Source organism: Elgaria multicarinata, chromosome 18 (assembly GCF_023053635.1).
Source record: "Elgaria multicarinata webbii isolate HBS135686 ecotype San Diego chromosome 18, rElgMul1.1.pri, whole genome shotgun sequence".
Lineage (NCBI taxonomy): Eukaryota > Metazoa > Chordata > Lepidosauria > Squamata > Anguidae > Elgaria > Elgaria multicarinata.
Window position 1 is genome coordinate 24,699,638 of NC_086188.1, and position 16,017 is coordinate 24,715,654.

The 16,017-nt window shown below is 51.1% G+C and overlaps 1 protein-coding gene across 3 annotated transcripts in view; it reads right to left on the minus strand.

Moving 5' to 3' along the window:
* The window catches only part of SCARF2 (scavenger receptor class F member 2), a 65,775-nt gene that overhangs the window by 12,991 nt on the left and 36,767 nt on the right, over positions 1-16,017 (minus strand). The gene's annotated exons all lie outside the window — the stretch shown is intronic.

Genomic DNA, 16,017 nt, shown 5'->3' on the forward strand with positions numbered 1-16,017 from the left:
CAGAGAGAAATAACCACAGACCACACATTGCAGAGCCCCCTCCACTCCCAGGGGGGGCAAAGACCTGCATTTCCTCCCCTCCCCGAGCAGGTAATTCTGATCTGGAAAATAGTGTGAGCAAGAGGTTTAAACACCCCGTCGCTCAGCGCTGAAATCCAGAGCACCTCACCCCCAAGGCTGCTTTGAAGTAAAATGTCGGGAGACTGAAGCTCCAAATATCCCGCGTGACGTGTCGGGGTTTTGCCTCCAGCTGCCCCAGAATGCACTGCGATGGGGGACCGGGGCCTGCTGCTCTGGCAGCCCAGGACCGTCAAGACCCCGAAACAGGATGGCTTCTGTGCAGCGTGGACCTCAGGGGATGCTGTGTTTCCTGTAGCTGCTCAGACATCTGGTTCTGGGTGACTCGCTGCCAAATAAATCAGGCCAGGAGCAGCTGCGAGAAAGCCGGGCCACTTCCTGTGGGCCTCCTGCTCCCGCCCTCCTTGCTGGAGCGGTTCTGCCCCTGCTGCTCCATGTTCTCAATGGCTCTGCCTTGGGGACCAGCTCTAACCGGGGAAAACCACAGATCCTCGCTTCCTGACGCTAGAGAAGGAGGAGGAAGAGGAGGGCAGAGTGAGGAAGCCAAGCTCTGCACAGCCCCCTTTGCTGGGCTTGTGGGATGTGCACCGCACGGGGCAGCAAAAAAGTGGGGCTTGGTGGAATTGAAGCTCAGGGTGGGTAGGTGGGTGGGGGCTGGAAAAACGATCACCCAGGAAAACCCTCCAGTATTTCACAGATTAAAAGAGGGGCACAGGTGTAGCGGACCTCTGCATTCCCACTCCAAGGATCACTCTGTTCCCCTCTTCACTGTTGTTCATTGCAAAAGACCAGCAGAGGTTGGCGGCTCCAATTTGAGCGGGGCGGTGAATCCGCTCTGGGTTTTAGGCTGAACTCTAAGCATGCTATCATGGTATCGTTCAGCTGGAAGGGGCCTCTAAGGCCATCGAGTCCAACCCCCCTGCTCAATCCAGGAATCCACCTCAAAGCATCCCTGATCGATGGTTGTCCTGCTGCCTCTTGAAGGCCTCTAGTGTGGGAGAGCCCACCACCTCCCTAGGTCTTTGGTTCCATTGTTGTACCACTATATTTATTTATTTATTTATTACATTTATATCCTGCCTTTTTTCCTCCTAAGGCTTCCATTGTCGTACTGCTCTAACAGTCAGGAAGTTTTTCCGGATGTCCAGCCAGGCTCTGGCTTCCTGTAACTTGAGCCCATTACTCCGTATCCAAGGTGCAGAACCACTTGCGCCTGGTTCTGACTGAAACCCAGAGTGGATTCAAGGCCTCACTGACGTCGGAGCCACCAGCCACCACTGCAAAAGACTCTTCTGTGCCTGCTCTGTGTGCTCTTCATTAATCCCGTAACAGCCCAGTTAAAAAGCCAAAGAGAAACTCTGGTTTTGCTTGCATACAGGAGAACAGGACTGTCACAGAAGAAGGACAGCCATTCAAAATGAGCAGCTGCAGCAGGGTGCGTGGTCCAGAGAATTCATACGCATGCGTATGTGCGCTAGAGACAAAATGCTCTGGGTGAGTAACTTTGAGATGCAGGGAAGGTGGGGTGTGTGTGTGAAATGGCAGCTCTCTAGAAATCCACCACAGCAGCATTCTTAAAAACCCCTTCCGCAAATCTCCTTAATCCAGGGGCTTTCATCCCAAGGGCCCAACTGCAAAACGGAAAAAGGCTTGGGGACCCAAGCCGGTGTGCAGCCCCCGCAAATGTGATTAGTACCATTTTAAGTCTATTCAGAAACAAGCAGAACTATGTCACTTGGCAGCACTTTCAAACAGCACCCTAACAATCCAACTTTTGCATGTCTACTCACAAGTAAGCAGGCCTCCTGCCTGCCAATGCTCAGCTCCAAATCGTTGCAATATCTTGATCCTTTGTAGGGTATTTAAAGGGTAATTGCCTTGTAAATTGTCTCTTAAACCTTTGGAGATAACCTCCAAAGGAGATTTCCTATCTCTGCCTTAATCAAGGAAACAGGGACCGTGGTGTCCCTGGGACGGTGGACAAGCAGAGGAGAGAGCGAGAGCGCGCGCGCCACAAGTGGCAACACACAAGAAAGCTTTGCATTAGAGCACTGGTGTAGCTCAGGGTGGTGCATGCACTTTGCACGCAGAAGATCCCCAGTTCCATGTCCAGCATCATCAAGTAGGGCTGGAAAAGACTTTTGCGTCAGTTAGCCCAGAGTTAGACAGACTCCTCGACGCGGCCTTCCTACCTTCCTGTGACTTGGAAAGGTGAATGCAGGCAGGAGGGATGGTTGGGGAGCCCAGTGCAAAAGAGGCCAGCAAGAGTGAGGCTGGGCTTTGCAGAACCTCAACACAAGGCAGAGAGAACTCCAACCATGCAATGCAAAATCCAAAAGCAGGTTTTTTTTACTCTTTGGTGAGGCAGAAGAATAAAAATGTTTGCAATGGACAGCATCCAAATGCAAGGCTGCTCACTTGAAATGAATGATGCAAAAATTCTCCCGACAAGTCTGGGACTAGCCTGGTTTAGTCTGGAGCTGAGCACCGAGCGCAAAGAAATGATGCATTTTGAGGCCAGTTGATAAAATGCAAGTCAAGATGGACTTTCTCAGTTTGCAGAATGTATTCTGACTTTGACGGCCACAAGGAACGTAACAGCAGCACTGCTGGACCAAGTTCCATTTAGCCTAGTATCCTGTTTCCAAGAGCAGCCGGCCAGGTGCTTCCAGGAAGCCCAAAAACCCGCTCTAAGGGCAGTGTCCCTTTCCTTCCGTTTTCCCCCAGCATCTGGTATTCAGAGATACACTGCCTCTGTACATGGGGGCTCCATTTGGCTATTATGGTCAATGACTACTGACAGGCTCACTTTCCGTACAAACATCAGAAGGGCTCCGTTCGATCAGGCCAAAGGCCCGGCCTACTTTCCTGTTACCGAGCAGGGCCAGCCACATGCCTCAGAGAAGCGCACAAGCAGAGCATGAAGCCAAAGAGTGGGGCAAGGAATTTATGTCCCCCACCAACTCCACTGGAAATCTTATTCAGCCCCCCTCCCCCCCCTTTGACTTCTCAGATTTGGGCCGGAATGGTCCACGTGCTTCAAACCACATCTACAGAGGCATTAAGGGCTAGAAACTTGCATATTGTTATATCTTAGAAGAGATGCTGAGATTGTCAGGAAGTGGTAATCTGCAACCAGTGCAATGTTTAGCCTGGAGAAGAGAAGATTGAGGGGAGACATGATAGCACTCTTCAAATACTTGAAAGGTTGTCACACAGAGGAGGGCCAGGATCTCTTCTCGATCCTCCCAGAGTGCAGGACACGGAATAACGGGCTCAAGTTAAAGGAAGCCAGATTCCGGCTGGACATCAGGAAAAACTTCCTGACTGTTAGAGCAGTGCGACGGTGGAATCAGCTACCTAGGGAGGTTGTGGGCTCTCCCACACTAGAGGCATTCAAGAGGCAGCTGGACAACCATCTGTCAGGGATGCTTTAGGGTGGATTCCTGCATTGAGCAGGGGGTTGGACTCGATGGCCTTGTAGGCCCCTTCCAACTCTGCTATTCTATGATTCTATGATTCAATATTTTGGCCATCTTGGCCCTGTGGGGAAGAAGAAGGACGGAGGGGACAGGAGCAGGCAGAAGTAACATCGGGGCCTGCTCCTGCTGGACTCTTCCCCCCCCCCACAGGGCAAACTGCCATCTTGGCCCTGTGGGGAAGAAGAAGGACCGAGGGGACAGGAGCAGGCAGAAGTAACATCGGGGCCTGCTCCTGCTGGACTCTTCCCCCCCCCCCACAGGGCAAACTGCCATCTTGGCCCTGTGGGGAAGAAGAAGGACCGAGGGGACAGGAGCAGGCAGAAGTAACATCGGGGCCTGCTCCTGCTGGACTCTTCCCCCCCCCCCACAGGGCAAACTGCCATCTTGGCCCTGTGGGGAAGAAGAAGGACCGAGGGGACAGGAGCAGGCAGAAGTAACATCGGGGCCTGCTCCTGCTGGACTCTTCCCCCCCCCCCACAGGGCAAACTGCCATCTTGGCCCTGTGGGGAAGAAGAAGGACCGTGGGGACAGGAGCAGGCAGAAGTAACATCGGGGCCTGCTCCTGCTGGACTCTTCCCCCCACACACACACAGGGCAAACTGCCATCTTGGCCCTGTGGGGAAGAAGAAGGACCGTGGGGACAGGAGCAGGCAGAAGTAACATCGGGGCCTGCTCCTGCTGGACTCTTCCCCCCCCCCCCACAGGGCAAACTGCCATCTTGGCCCTGTGGGGAAGAAGAAGGACCGTGGGGACAGGAGCAGGCAGAAGTAACATCGGGGCCTGCTCCTGCTGGACTCTTCCCCCCCCCCCACAGGGCAAACTGCCATCTTGGCCCTGTGGGGAAGAAGAAGGACCGTGGGGACAGGAGCAGGCAGAAGTAACATCGGGGCCTGCTCCTGCTGGACTCTTCCCCCCCCCCACAGGGCAAACTGCCATCTTGGCCCTGTGGGGAAGAAGAAGGACCGTGGGGACAGGAGCAGGCAGAAGTAACATCGGGGCCTGCTCCTGCTGGACTCTTCCCCCCCCCACAGGGCAAACTGCCATCTTGGCCCTGTGGGGAAGAAGAAGGACCGAGGGGACAGGAGCAGGCAGAAGTAACATCGGGGCCTGCTCCTGCTGGACTCTTCCCCCCCCCCCACAGGGCAAACTGCCATCTTGGCCCTGTGGGGAAGAAGAAGGACCGTGGGGACAGGAGCAGGCAGAAGTAACATCGGGGCCTGCTCCTGCTGGACTCTTCCCCCCCCCACAGGGCAAACTGCCATCTTGGCCCTGTGGGGAAGAAGAAGGACCGAGGGGACAGGAGCAGGCAGAAGTAACATCGGGGCCTGCTCCTGCTGGACTCTTCCCCCCCCCCCCCACAGGGCAAACTGTCATCTTGGCCCTGTGGGGAAGAAGAAGGACCGAGGGGACAGGAGCAGGCAGAAGTAACATCGGGGCCTGCTCCTGCTGGACTCTTCCCCCCACACACACACAGGGCAAACTGCCATCTTGGCCCTGTGGGGAAGAAGAAGGACCGTGGGGACAGGAGCAGGCAGAAGTAACATCGGGGCCTGCTCCTGCTGGACTCTCTCTCTCTCTCTCTCTCTCTCTCTCTCTCTCTCTCTCTCTCTCTTTCTTTCTCTCTCCTCCCTCCCTCCCTCCTTGACTCCTGTTCCTTGTGTGTCATGTCTTTATTAGATTGTAAGCCTGAGGGCAGGGACTGTCTTTTTTGCAAAGTGTAAGCCGCTCCGAGAGCCTTTTTTGGCTGAGGAGCGGGGTATAAGTATGATAAATAAAATAAATAAATAAATAAATAAATAAATATTTTGCACACACCCACCCCATTGCATCTATGGACAGACCCTACGAAAATAGAGGCTTGTTTGACATGATCATAGGAGTGCCCAATGTTCCTGCCCAATGTGCAGGGTATGGGCAGACAGAGGCACGTGTGAGAGGCGAAGAGATCTAGGAAGATGGAGGGACCTGGGCAGTTTCAGACTGGGGCAAGGCGGAGCAGTTGCCAGGGGCAGCCCCACCAATGGGGCGCCGGTGCTTCTCAGCATGGGTCCCAGACCCACGTGACGGAGCGCCCCGGCCTGCCCTGTGATGGTGCAAGGGACTTGGGGGCAGCCCCACAGTTCAAGAGCCCTCCCCCCTGCTTTCCACCACAGAATCACAGAATTGTGGGGTTGGAAGGTCACCACAGGGATCATCTAGCCCAACCCTCTGCAATGTGCATGAAAACCAGTTAAACCATCCATGGGAGGTGGCTGTCCAGCCTCTTCTTGAAAACCTCCAGAGATGGAGAACCCACAACCTCCATAGGTAGACTGTTCCACTGTTGTACAGACCTCTCATGCAAGCACTTGAGTCATTGCTGACTCCTAGAGGGGCGCCTGCTTTCGCTGACGTTTTCTTGGCAGACTTTGTAGCGGGGTGGTTTGCCATTGCCTTCCCCAGTCGCGGCTACCTTTCCCCCAGCTAAGCTGGGTACTCATTTTACCGACCTCAGAAGGATGGAAGGCTGAGTCGACCTGAGCCGGCTGCCTGAGAAACAGCTTCCGCTGGGATCGAACTCAGGCCGTGGGGAGAGTTTCGGCTGCAGTAACTGCCGCTTACCACTCTGCGCCACACGAGGCTCCATACAGACCTCACCATCAGGAAATTCTTCCTTATATTTAATGGAAATTTGTAGCTTATACCCATTATTTCAGGCCCTCGTTTATGTGGCTGTGGAAAATAGTTCTTGACCATTTGCCCTGTGGCCCCCTTTGAGGTCCCTGAACAGTTGCTCACAGGTCTCTCCTCAGTCTCCTTTTCTCCAGACGGAGCCTCCCACGTTCCCTCAGCCTGTCCTCACTGACTGGCCAGCTTCCACTGCTCTCACCCCCACTTAGCAACACCCCCTGCTCCCCAATTCTGCTTGGAGAATACTGGGATTTGAAGTCTGACACATCTGGAGGGCACCTGGTTGGGGAAGGCTGATACAGGGAGATGCCCAAGGTGGCTTCTGGCTGGAGCCGGAGTGCTGCCAAGGGCCCCAGGGCACTCTCTCCCTCCAGGAAGAGCAGGAGGGCCCTGCTAGCTTCTGAGACAGCTGGACAAGGCAGCTGGGTAGGGCAGGGATGGGCTTTGTGCCTCACTTCCTATGAGGCCGGATGGGAGCGGACTGCCTTAGCTCCCACCCAGAGAGATGGACCTTCTACCGCCTGCAGGGAGGCAGAGAAGGTCAGGCTGCCAGTGTGGAAGGGGCCAATTTGCCCCTTGCCCGCGGCTGCCCGCCTGCCCCTGAGCCCTGGCTGGCAGACAGGCTCCTGCCTGCCTGCAGCCTTCCGTCCGCTCCTCCCCTCTCCTTTCTTCTCTGGAGGAGGAGCTGGAAAGAGCCTCCTCACCTTTCTCCTCCTGGGGAAACCAAGGTGCCTTGGCAGCAAAATGGGCAGTGATCCCTGATGGATCAAAAGGAGCTTTGAAGGAGCTGGACATCCCAGGCCAGAATGAAGGACTTCCTCAGCTACTGCATAAACAGAGATTTTTGCAGCGCAACTCAGAAAGGGTAGGCCTGCTCGGAACTCGCCTCTTCTTCCTCCTCCTCTTCCTCCTTGAGCCAGAGGAGGCAGGCAGGCGAGCCAGGAAGGATGTGCAAAGCCCAAATTGGCTTGGGGACTAAGCGCCTGTGCATGGGGCTACATTTAGCTCCCAGGTGCCTGCAGGTCACAACTTTCTGCTCCTTAGAAGCAATGAGAATCTCCCGCCCCTGCCACACTGATGATTGCGGCTAGCTAAGTGGAACCTCCACAGGCAGAGGCAATCTACCTCTAAAGCACCAGGTGCTTGGGACAGACAATGGGGGCAGGAGAAGCTGTTGCTTTCATCCTCTGTTTGTAGGTATCCTAGAAGATCTGGCTTTCCCTAACTTTGTGCCCCGTAGGTGCGTTGGACTACACTTCCCATGATGGCCATTCTGGCTGCAGATGATGGGAATTGTAGACCAACACATCTAGACAATGCCAAGCAGGAGAAGGGTGCTAAAAACACACAGGTCCTGGGAGGCTGGCTTTCTCTAGAATGCAGAAAGAAAGAAAGAAAGAAAGAAAGAAAGAAAGAAAGAAAGAAAGAAAGAAAGAAAGAGACAGACAGAAAGAAAGGAGAGACAGATGAAAACCCAAACAGGAGGCGAGGGCACGCTTGCCCTGGTTTCCTCACGGCTCCAGCCCGGGTCCCTCCCCTCCCCTCGCTGCAGCCGCACAGGGCCCCAGCCCTCCGCGGCAAGGGCTGGATAATCAGAAGAACATATGGCCAGGCCTGCGTGCCAAGCCAAACAAAGGAGCCTGTGACCAAAGCATTTCATTCCAGTGAAATAACAGCTCTCTGGCAGGCGAGGGAGGCGGTGGCAAGGCCCGCCTCGGAGGGGGCGTGTGCGGGCGAGGGAGCGCACCCCAGCAACGCCGGCGCTAACGAGCTGCTCCGCAGCACGGGCCGGGGCTGCCCAGCGTTGCCCTGGGGTGCCGTTGAGGGCAGCCTGCGAGAGCCTTTGGTGGGAGGAGGAGGAGGAGGGGAGTGACAGGCGCAGGAGGGGGCTGCTACGCAGCCCCCAGACCACTGGGCCGTTTAGCCCTGGATTGTCAACTCTGAGCGGCAGCAGCTGTCCAAAGTCTGGGATGGGGAAAGGCCTTTTCCCACCTTGCAATGTGGAGTCGTTTCACTGAAGGTGTCAGAGTGTGAACTGGGGCCCCACCTGCAAGCAAATCAAGTGCTCATTCACTGAGCAATGTGCCCTCATGGCCCCGAAGCACCGGGGGGGGGGGCTGATTCCCCCTTCCTCCACTGGGTCCCCCAACCCCTGCTGCGATGCCACTGAATTCTTGTTGTTGTTTGTACAAAACCGAACCAAGACAAACAAACAAAAAGTAATACATCAGGACATCATCCAGCCATGGATTCTGACATAACGTGCAAATTTGCACTTTTTTTGGAGTGTTGAACATTCTTTATCATGATTTCAGTAATCCTTACAACAACTTTGAAAGGTAGGCCAGTGTTGCTGTCCCACAATCGCAGATTGAGAGAGTTGAGGCTGAGAGGGGGGCGGGGCGGGGGGGGCAACAGCCACCTATTGAGGGGAGATTTGAACTCATGTCTTCACAGCTATGCTGTGCCACAATTGTATATCAGTTTTGAGTTTAGTGCTCAGTTGGATCTCAGCTCAGGACAACCACCAAAATGACAACTATTTCCAAAGGAACACTAAAATACAGCACTTCACTCAGAGCTTACAAATGGCACAAGGTGCTGGTTCCCCACTATTCAGCCCTGGTTAGGCCTCATCTAGAGTATTGCGTCTAGTTCTGGGCTCCGCACTTCAAGAAGGATGCAGACAAGCTGAGTGTGTTCAGAGGAGGGCAACCAGGGTGATCAGGGGTCTGGAAACATGAGGAGAGACTGAAAGAACCAGGCATGTTTAGCCTTGAGAAGATTGAGGCCATAGCTAGACCTAAGGTTTATCCCTGGGGTCAAAACTGTTCATCTAAGTGCCACACAGGGCATCCAGTGCTCAGGCAGGGACGAACCTGGGATGATCCTGAGATAAACCTTAGGTCTAGCTACGGCCTGAGGGGAGACTCTTTAAGTCCTTGAAAGGTTGTCACACAGAGGAGGGCCAGGATCTCTTCTCGATCCTCTCAGAGTGCAGGACACGGAATAACAGGCTCAAGTTACAGGAAGCCAGATTCGGGCTGGACATCAGGAAAAACTTCCTGACTGTTAGAGCAGCACGACAATGGAGCCAATCACCTAAGGAGGTTGTGGGCTCCCCCACACTAGAGTCATTCAAGAGGCAGCTGGACAACCATCTGTCAGGGATGCTTTAAGGAGGATTCCTGCATTGAGCAGGGGGTTGGACTTGATGGCCTTAGAGGCCCCTTCCAATTCTACTATTCTATGATTCTATACACATACACAGAGAGAGAGAGAGAGAGAGAGAGAGAGAGAGAGAGAGAGAGAGAGAGAGAGAGAAAGAGAAAGTTGTAATGTTGTAAACTGCCCAGAGAGCTTCGGCTGTGGGGCGGTATATAAATGTAATAAAATAAATAAAAAATAATAAATAAAGAGAGAGAGAGAGAGAGAGAGAGAGAGAGAGAGAGAGAGAGAGAGAGAGAGAGAGAGATGGCCTGCACATAAGTGGAAATGGGTGATAATTATTATTATAATTATTGTTGTTATTATTTATTTATATAGCACCATCAATGTACATGGTGCTGTACAGAGTAAAACAGTAAATAGCAAGACCCTGCCACATAGGCTTACATCTCCTGAAATGTTTGCAACAAGTTTCTCATTTATCTATTTTTAAATTTATATTTTATACTGTAGTTTTAAACTTTTATATTGTATATTTTGCTGTGTTTTATAGTTTTAATCACTGTGTACTGCCCAGAGAGCTTCAGCAATCCATCAATCCATCAAACATATGTTCCCTTTGATGCTGACCAAGAGCCATCTTTTCCAGAAAGTGACTTAGGCTAAACTAAGTACGTCACAGATAGTTGCATAAGTCTTTAACAACCACCACCACCTGCATATAGTGCAGTCAGGATCAGGACCGTGTCATTCTGTTTTATGTATTTTATATTTACTGTTGTTCTCTGCATCGATCAGAATGGAGAGGCAGGTAAGAAATAAAATTATTAGTATTGTTGTTGTTGTTGTTATTTAATAATTGTTATTATTATGGGTCCAGGTTATTTGAAAGACCATCTTCTCCCTTATGAGCCTGCCCGTGCTTTGAGATCTTCTGGAGAAGCCCTTCTTTCAGTCCCACCTTCTTCACAGGCACGCTTGGTGGGAACACGGGAGAGGGCCTTCTCGGTGGCTGCTCCGGTGCTCTGGAACGCTCTTCCCGGGGAAGCTAGGCTGGCTCCCTCCTTGATGGGCTTTCAGTAGCAGGCTAAAACTTCTTTGTTCCAGCAGGCCTTTGGAGAATAATCCGGCCCTCCGTCTATGTTAATGACTTATAATTTTGTTGTGTATTTTAAACGTTTATGTTTTTTTGTTTGCCCCCCCCCCCCAGTATGTTTTAAACTTTGTAAGGCCGCCTTGAGGCCCAGCACTGGGCAAAAGGCGGGATACAAATAATAATAACAACAATAATAATAATAATAATAATAATAATAATAATAATAATAATTCCCATGGCCTTGACCAGATTGGCCCTCCCAACAGCTGCTGCTTAGCCCTGGAGGGAAACGTTCCCCGTCCCACACGTGCTGAATGGCAGCTGTGGGAGGGGACTTTTGTCGGGGCTGCTGCGTGGGAGGAAAATTTAAACTTCCCCATCCTGTGCATCATGATCCAACCCTGGCTGCTCTTTGCAGATAAAAGAAGATTCATGCAGTGATATGCAAGATGAATAAAACCCTGGGGTGGCCAACTTGTGGCCCTTCAAATGTTGTTGGACTGCAGTGCCCATCAGCCAGCATAGCCAGGGGTGAAGGATGATGGGAGGTGCCATCCAACAACTTCTGGAACGACACACAATTGTCCACCCCTGCCCTAAATCATTACTCAATAATTCTAGGAAGAAGCAGAGCAGTGGGCTCTTGGGTTATTGTGTAAACCAGCGAAACGCGTGTGGCCGTGTGGCCCTCTGGCTTAGATAGTCTTGCAGCAGTTACTCATGCATTGGTCACTTCCTGCTTGGATATTTGCAATGCGCTTTATGTGGGACTGCCTTTGCAGATGGTCTGGAAACTTCAGTTAGGCAAAAATAGGGCAGCTAGGATGCTAACAGGGACAGGTTGATATGATCATATTGATCATCTATACTGACTGCTCTTCTGTTTCAGGGACAGGCTCAAAGTGCTGGTTTTAAGCTTTAAAGCCCTAAATGGTGTGGGGACACATGGCCTGATGGAGCAGCTCCTCCCATATTCCCCTGCCCAGAAAGTAAGGCCCAGGTTCCCCTGCTAAATGAGGTGAGGCAAACGGCTACTAAGAGAAGGGCCTTTTCAGTGTTGGCACCCTGACTGTGGAAGGCCCTCTCCCAAGAGGCTGCCTGGCACCTGCACTGCGGCCTTTACTCTACCAAGCAAAGACCTTTTTATGCTGGCAAGCTTTTAAATAACCATTTTAGTACTTTTAGAACACTGCACATTTATTGCCTCTTGTCTTTACTTTGGTCTTATATGCTGGACTGTTTTTAGTCCTTGCAGGCGGTTTAGTCCTTGCAGAGGGTTCAGAGGAGGGTTCAGAAGAGATACAAGGACTTGAGGACAGGCACTCTGAGGACAGGCTGAAGGCCTTCAAGAGGCAGCTGGACAACCATCTGCCAGGGATGCTTTAGGGTGGATTCCTGCATTGAGCAGGGGGTTGGACTCGATGGCCTTGTAGGCCCCTTCCAACTCTGCTATTCTATGATTCTATGAACTCGGGATGTTCAGTCTGGAGAAAAGAAGACTGAGGAGAGACGTGTAAACAGTGTTCAAGTACATAAAAGTCTGCCACAGGAAAGATGGGCAAGAACTATTTTCCATGGCCACAGAAATTTGGACCCCAAAATAATAGCTATAAGTTACAGCTACCTAGATTTCAATGAAATATAAGGAAAAACTTCCTAAGATCTGTACAACAGTGGAACAGTCTACCTACGAAGGTTGTGGGTTCTCCATCTCTGGAGGTTTTTAAGAAGAGGCTGGACAGCCACCTCTCAGGGATGGTTTAACTGGTTTTTCTGCACATTGCAGAGGATTGGACTAGATGATCCTTGTGGTCCCTTCCAACTCCACTGTTCTATGATTCTTGGGTATCCTTTGGGGTCCTAGGAGATGCTTGGAGACCCAGCAACAGGGAATGGAGGTCACCTAGGAGTTTCCCCAGTGGGGCGCCCAGCTACTAGGCACTTCCTCGGGTTGGGCTGGAGGGGCAGGCGAATGAGGACCCTGGATTTTTTTCCGAAGGCCCCGAGCGAATCTGTCGAAGCGCACACCTCTGGAGGAGGGGGCAGACGGCTTCAGCCTTTCAGTCAACAGAGGCCAAGGGGAGAGCTCTTGCCAGCCCTGTTTATATAAAACCTCCAAGCAGCAGCAAGAGCCAGGAAATAGCACATACACAGAGCCATTCAGTCGGTGCCTTCGCTGCACAGAAGGAGCCTCTATTCTAGGAGGAGAAAAAAACCCCACTACCCAGCATGCTTCTGTAAACACAGCACTTGTTATTATTTCATTGGGAAAATGATTCCCGTTGCTCTCAGCCGCAGTTTTCAGGGTCAGGGATGGACCCCCACGCTTTCCCAACAGCAGGGGCGCACGCGGGGGGTGGGGAGAAAGAGGCTTGACTTGAAGAAACCGAGCACTCAAAATGCTCTCCAAATCACAAATGCTTAAAGAGGGAACGGTCTGAAATCACGTCTCCACTAGCGCTGCATAAAATTCTTCACGAAATTTGGTTTTTGGAGCAAAGACTCCCGTGTGTTTGGGTGGGTGGGGGGGCAGGTCTGTTAATCCCCATTATGAGCTTTTACATAATTTTCCATGCCTCTTTTTAGTCTTTGATTCCCTGATGAGCTGTTATTTTGTCACCATTTAAAACAACAACAACAACACCCTGAAAGCCTTCTCTGGGTAATCCCAGCCAATCAGGGATCCCATGTTGCTCTGATGACATCATGGTGCCATGCAGCCAATCACTTTTTGCTCCATGATGTCACTGACGTCAAATTAAACATTTGCCTTCACTCAGAATGGGGGAGGAGAGGACCTAGAGACATATTAACTTGATGGATTTCTGTTAGGAAGCATCTGGGCACTCCTCAATTCTAAGCTAAGCTTATTGCCATGAACCAGACTTCTGAATCTTTGGCCCTTACATATTACCCACCCATCTACACCAGCAACTTGATGCCATGTTGGCAGTGATACAAAGACTAGTGATACTTCTGCTTTGGAAAGCCTTCCACGGTTTTTCCCTCCCTCTGCTCTTATCACACAGGTGGGGGTTAAGGCCTTAAGAAAAGCTTCACTAGTCCAGCATTCTGCTTTCACTATGGCCAACCAGATGCCCCAACGAGAAGTCCAAAAACCCCAGAGAGAAGGGCCTTTTCTGCTGTGGCACCCTGGCTGTGGAATGAGCTCCCTAGAGAGGTTCATCTGGCACCAACATTATATTCTTTCTGACACCTTTTTAATTTTTCCAGTATTTTAACATTTTACCATCCTAGTCTTTTAACTGCTGATTTAAACCTGTATTTTAAATCTCTGCATTGCTGCTCAGTTTTATTCTGGTTGTACTTTTATATTTTGGTTTTAGACTGTGGTTTAAGTTTTATAAAATTATGGTTTTAATTTTTGTGAAATGCCCAGAGAGCTTCAGCTGTTAGGAAGTATGGAAATAGAGTAAATCAATCAGTCAATAAAATAAGTCCACAAGCAGGCCATGAGTGTCACTGTGTCCTCTTGCACATTTCCTCCAGCGACTGGTATTCAGAGGCATTGTGCCTCTGATATTGGAGGCAGAAGTGTTGCCAGGGTTGGACCACTGGTCGGGGGTCTGGGCCTCACAGGGGCCCACAAATGCAGCCCCCTCCCTTTCCCAGCACTTGATTCCCCCAGGTGCTCTGCTCTCACTGCCTTTGTGCTCACTTCCCCCTCAGACAGTGACACCTTCTCCCTCTTCCTTTCATTATTATTATTATTATTATTATTATTATTATTATTATTATTATTATTATTATTTACATTTTTATACCGCCCAATAGCCGAAGCTCTCTGGGCGGTTCACAAAAATTAAAACCACAGTAAAACACCCAACAGTTTAAAACACAATTACGAAATACAGTATAAAAAGCGCAACCAGGATAAAACCACACAGCAAAGTTGATATAGGATTAAAATACAGAGTTAAAACAGTAAAATTTAAATTTAAGTTAAAATTAAGTGTTAAAATACTGAGTGAATAAAAAGGTCTTCAGCTGGCGACGAAAGCAGTACAGTGTAGGCGCCAAGCGGACCTCTCTGGGGAGCTCGTTCCACAACCGGGGTGCCACAGCGGAGAAAGCCCTCCTCCTAGTAGCCACCTGCCTCACTTCCTTTGGCAGGGGCTCATGGAGAAGGCCCCCTGTAGATGATCTTAAGGTCCGGGTAGGTACATATGGGAGGAGGCGTTCCTTCAGATAACCTGGCCCCAAACCGTTTAGGGCTTTAAATGTTAATACCAGCACTTTGAATTGGGCCCGGACCTGGACTGGCAGCCAATGAAGTTGTAAAAGGACTGGCGTAATGTGTAGAAGGAGTCAGGATTGCTGCAAAGCAAGAGGCCGTTGCACCCAGCACCTTCATTTCTCCAGAGGACCTCCAGGCTGCCCCACGTGGACCCAGAGTCAGGCTGGGACTGGGGAAATCCAGATGCAGGGTGGAACTACAGCTTTGCACTGCAACAGCAGGCCCAAACTCTTCTAAAAGTCAGAAGAGAGGGATAGGGAGAGAAAGCCTGTTGAAGGTGGGAGGGGAAAAGAAAGAGCAAAGAAAGAATAGAAAGGGGTTGGGGGGGTGCAGAGAGAAACCAGGAGACAGAAGTGCCCAGGGGTGGAGGGGGCCAGAGGGTATCTTGCCCAGTGCCCCTCAACCCTGGCAGTGCCAGTGACTGGAGGTCATAGAATCATAGAATAGTAGAGTTGGAAGGGGTCTATAAGGCCATCCAGTCCAACCCCCCTCCAGAATGCAGGAATCCACCTTAAAGCATCCCTGGCAGGTGGCTGCTCAGCTCTCTCTTGGGAGAGCCCACGGCTTTCCTAGATCATTGGTTCCATTGTTGTACTGCTCTAACAGTCAGGAAGTTTTTCCTGATGTCCAGTCCAACCCCCTGCTCAGTGCAGGAATCCACCCTAAAGCATACTTGACAGATAGTTGTCCAGCAGCCTCTTGAATGCCTCTAGTGTGGGAGAGCCCACAACCTCCCTAGGTCACTGGTTCCATTGTCGTACTGCTCTAACAGTCAGGAAGTTTTTCCTGATGTCCAGCCGGAATCTGACTTCCTGTCACTTGAGCCCGTTATTCCGAGTCCTGCACTCTGGGAGGATCGAGAAGAGATCCTGGCCCTCTTCTGTGTGACAACCTTTTAAGTATTTGAAGAGTGCTATCATGTCTCCTCTCAATCTTCTCTTCTCCAGGCTAAACATGCCCAGTTCTTTCAGTCTCTCTTCATAGGGCTTTGTTTCTAGATCCCTGATCATCCTGGTTGCCCTCCTCTGAACACGCTCCAGCTTGTCTGCATCCTTCTTGAATTGTGGAGCCCAGAACTGGACGCAGTACTCCAGTTGAGGAACTGGAACAGAGAGGAACCAGTACCTGACACGATTTGAAAGCTATACTTCTATTAATGCAGCCCAAAATAGCATTTGCCTTTCTTGCAGCCATATCGCATTATTGGCTCATATTCAGCTTGTGATCTACAACAATTCCAAGATCCTCCTCGTTTGTAGTATTGC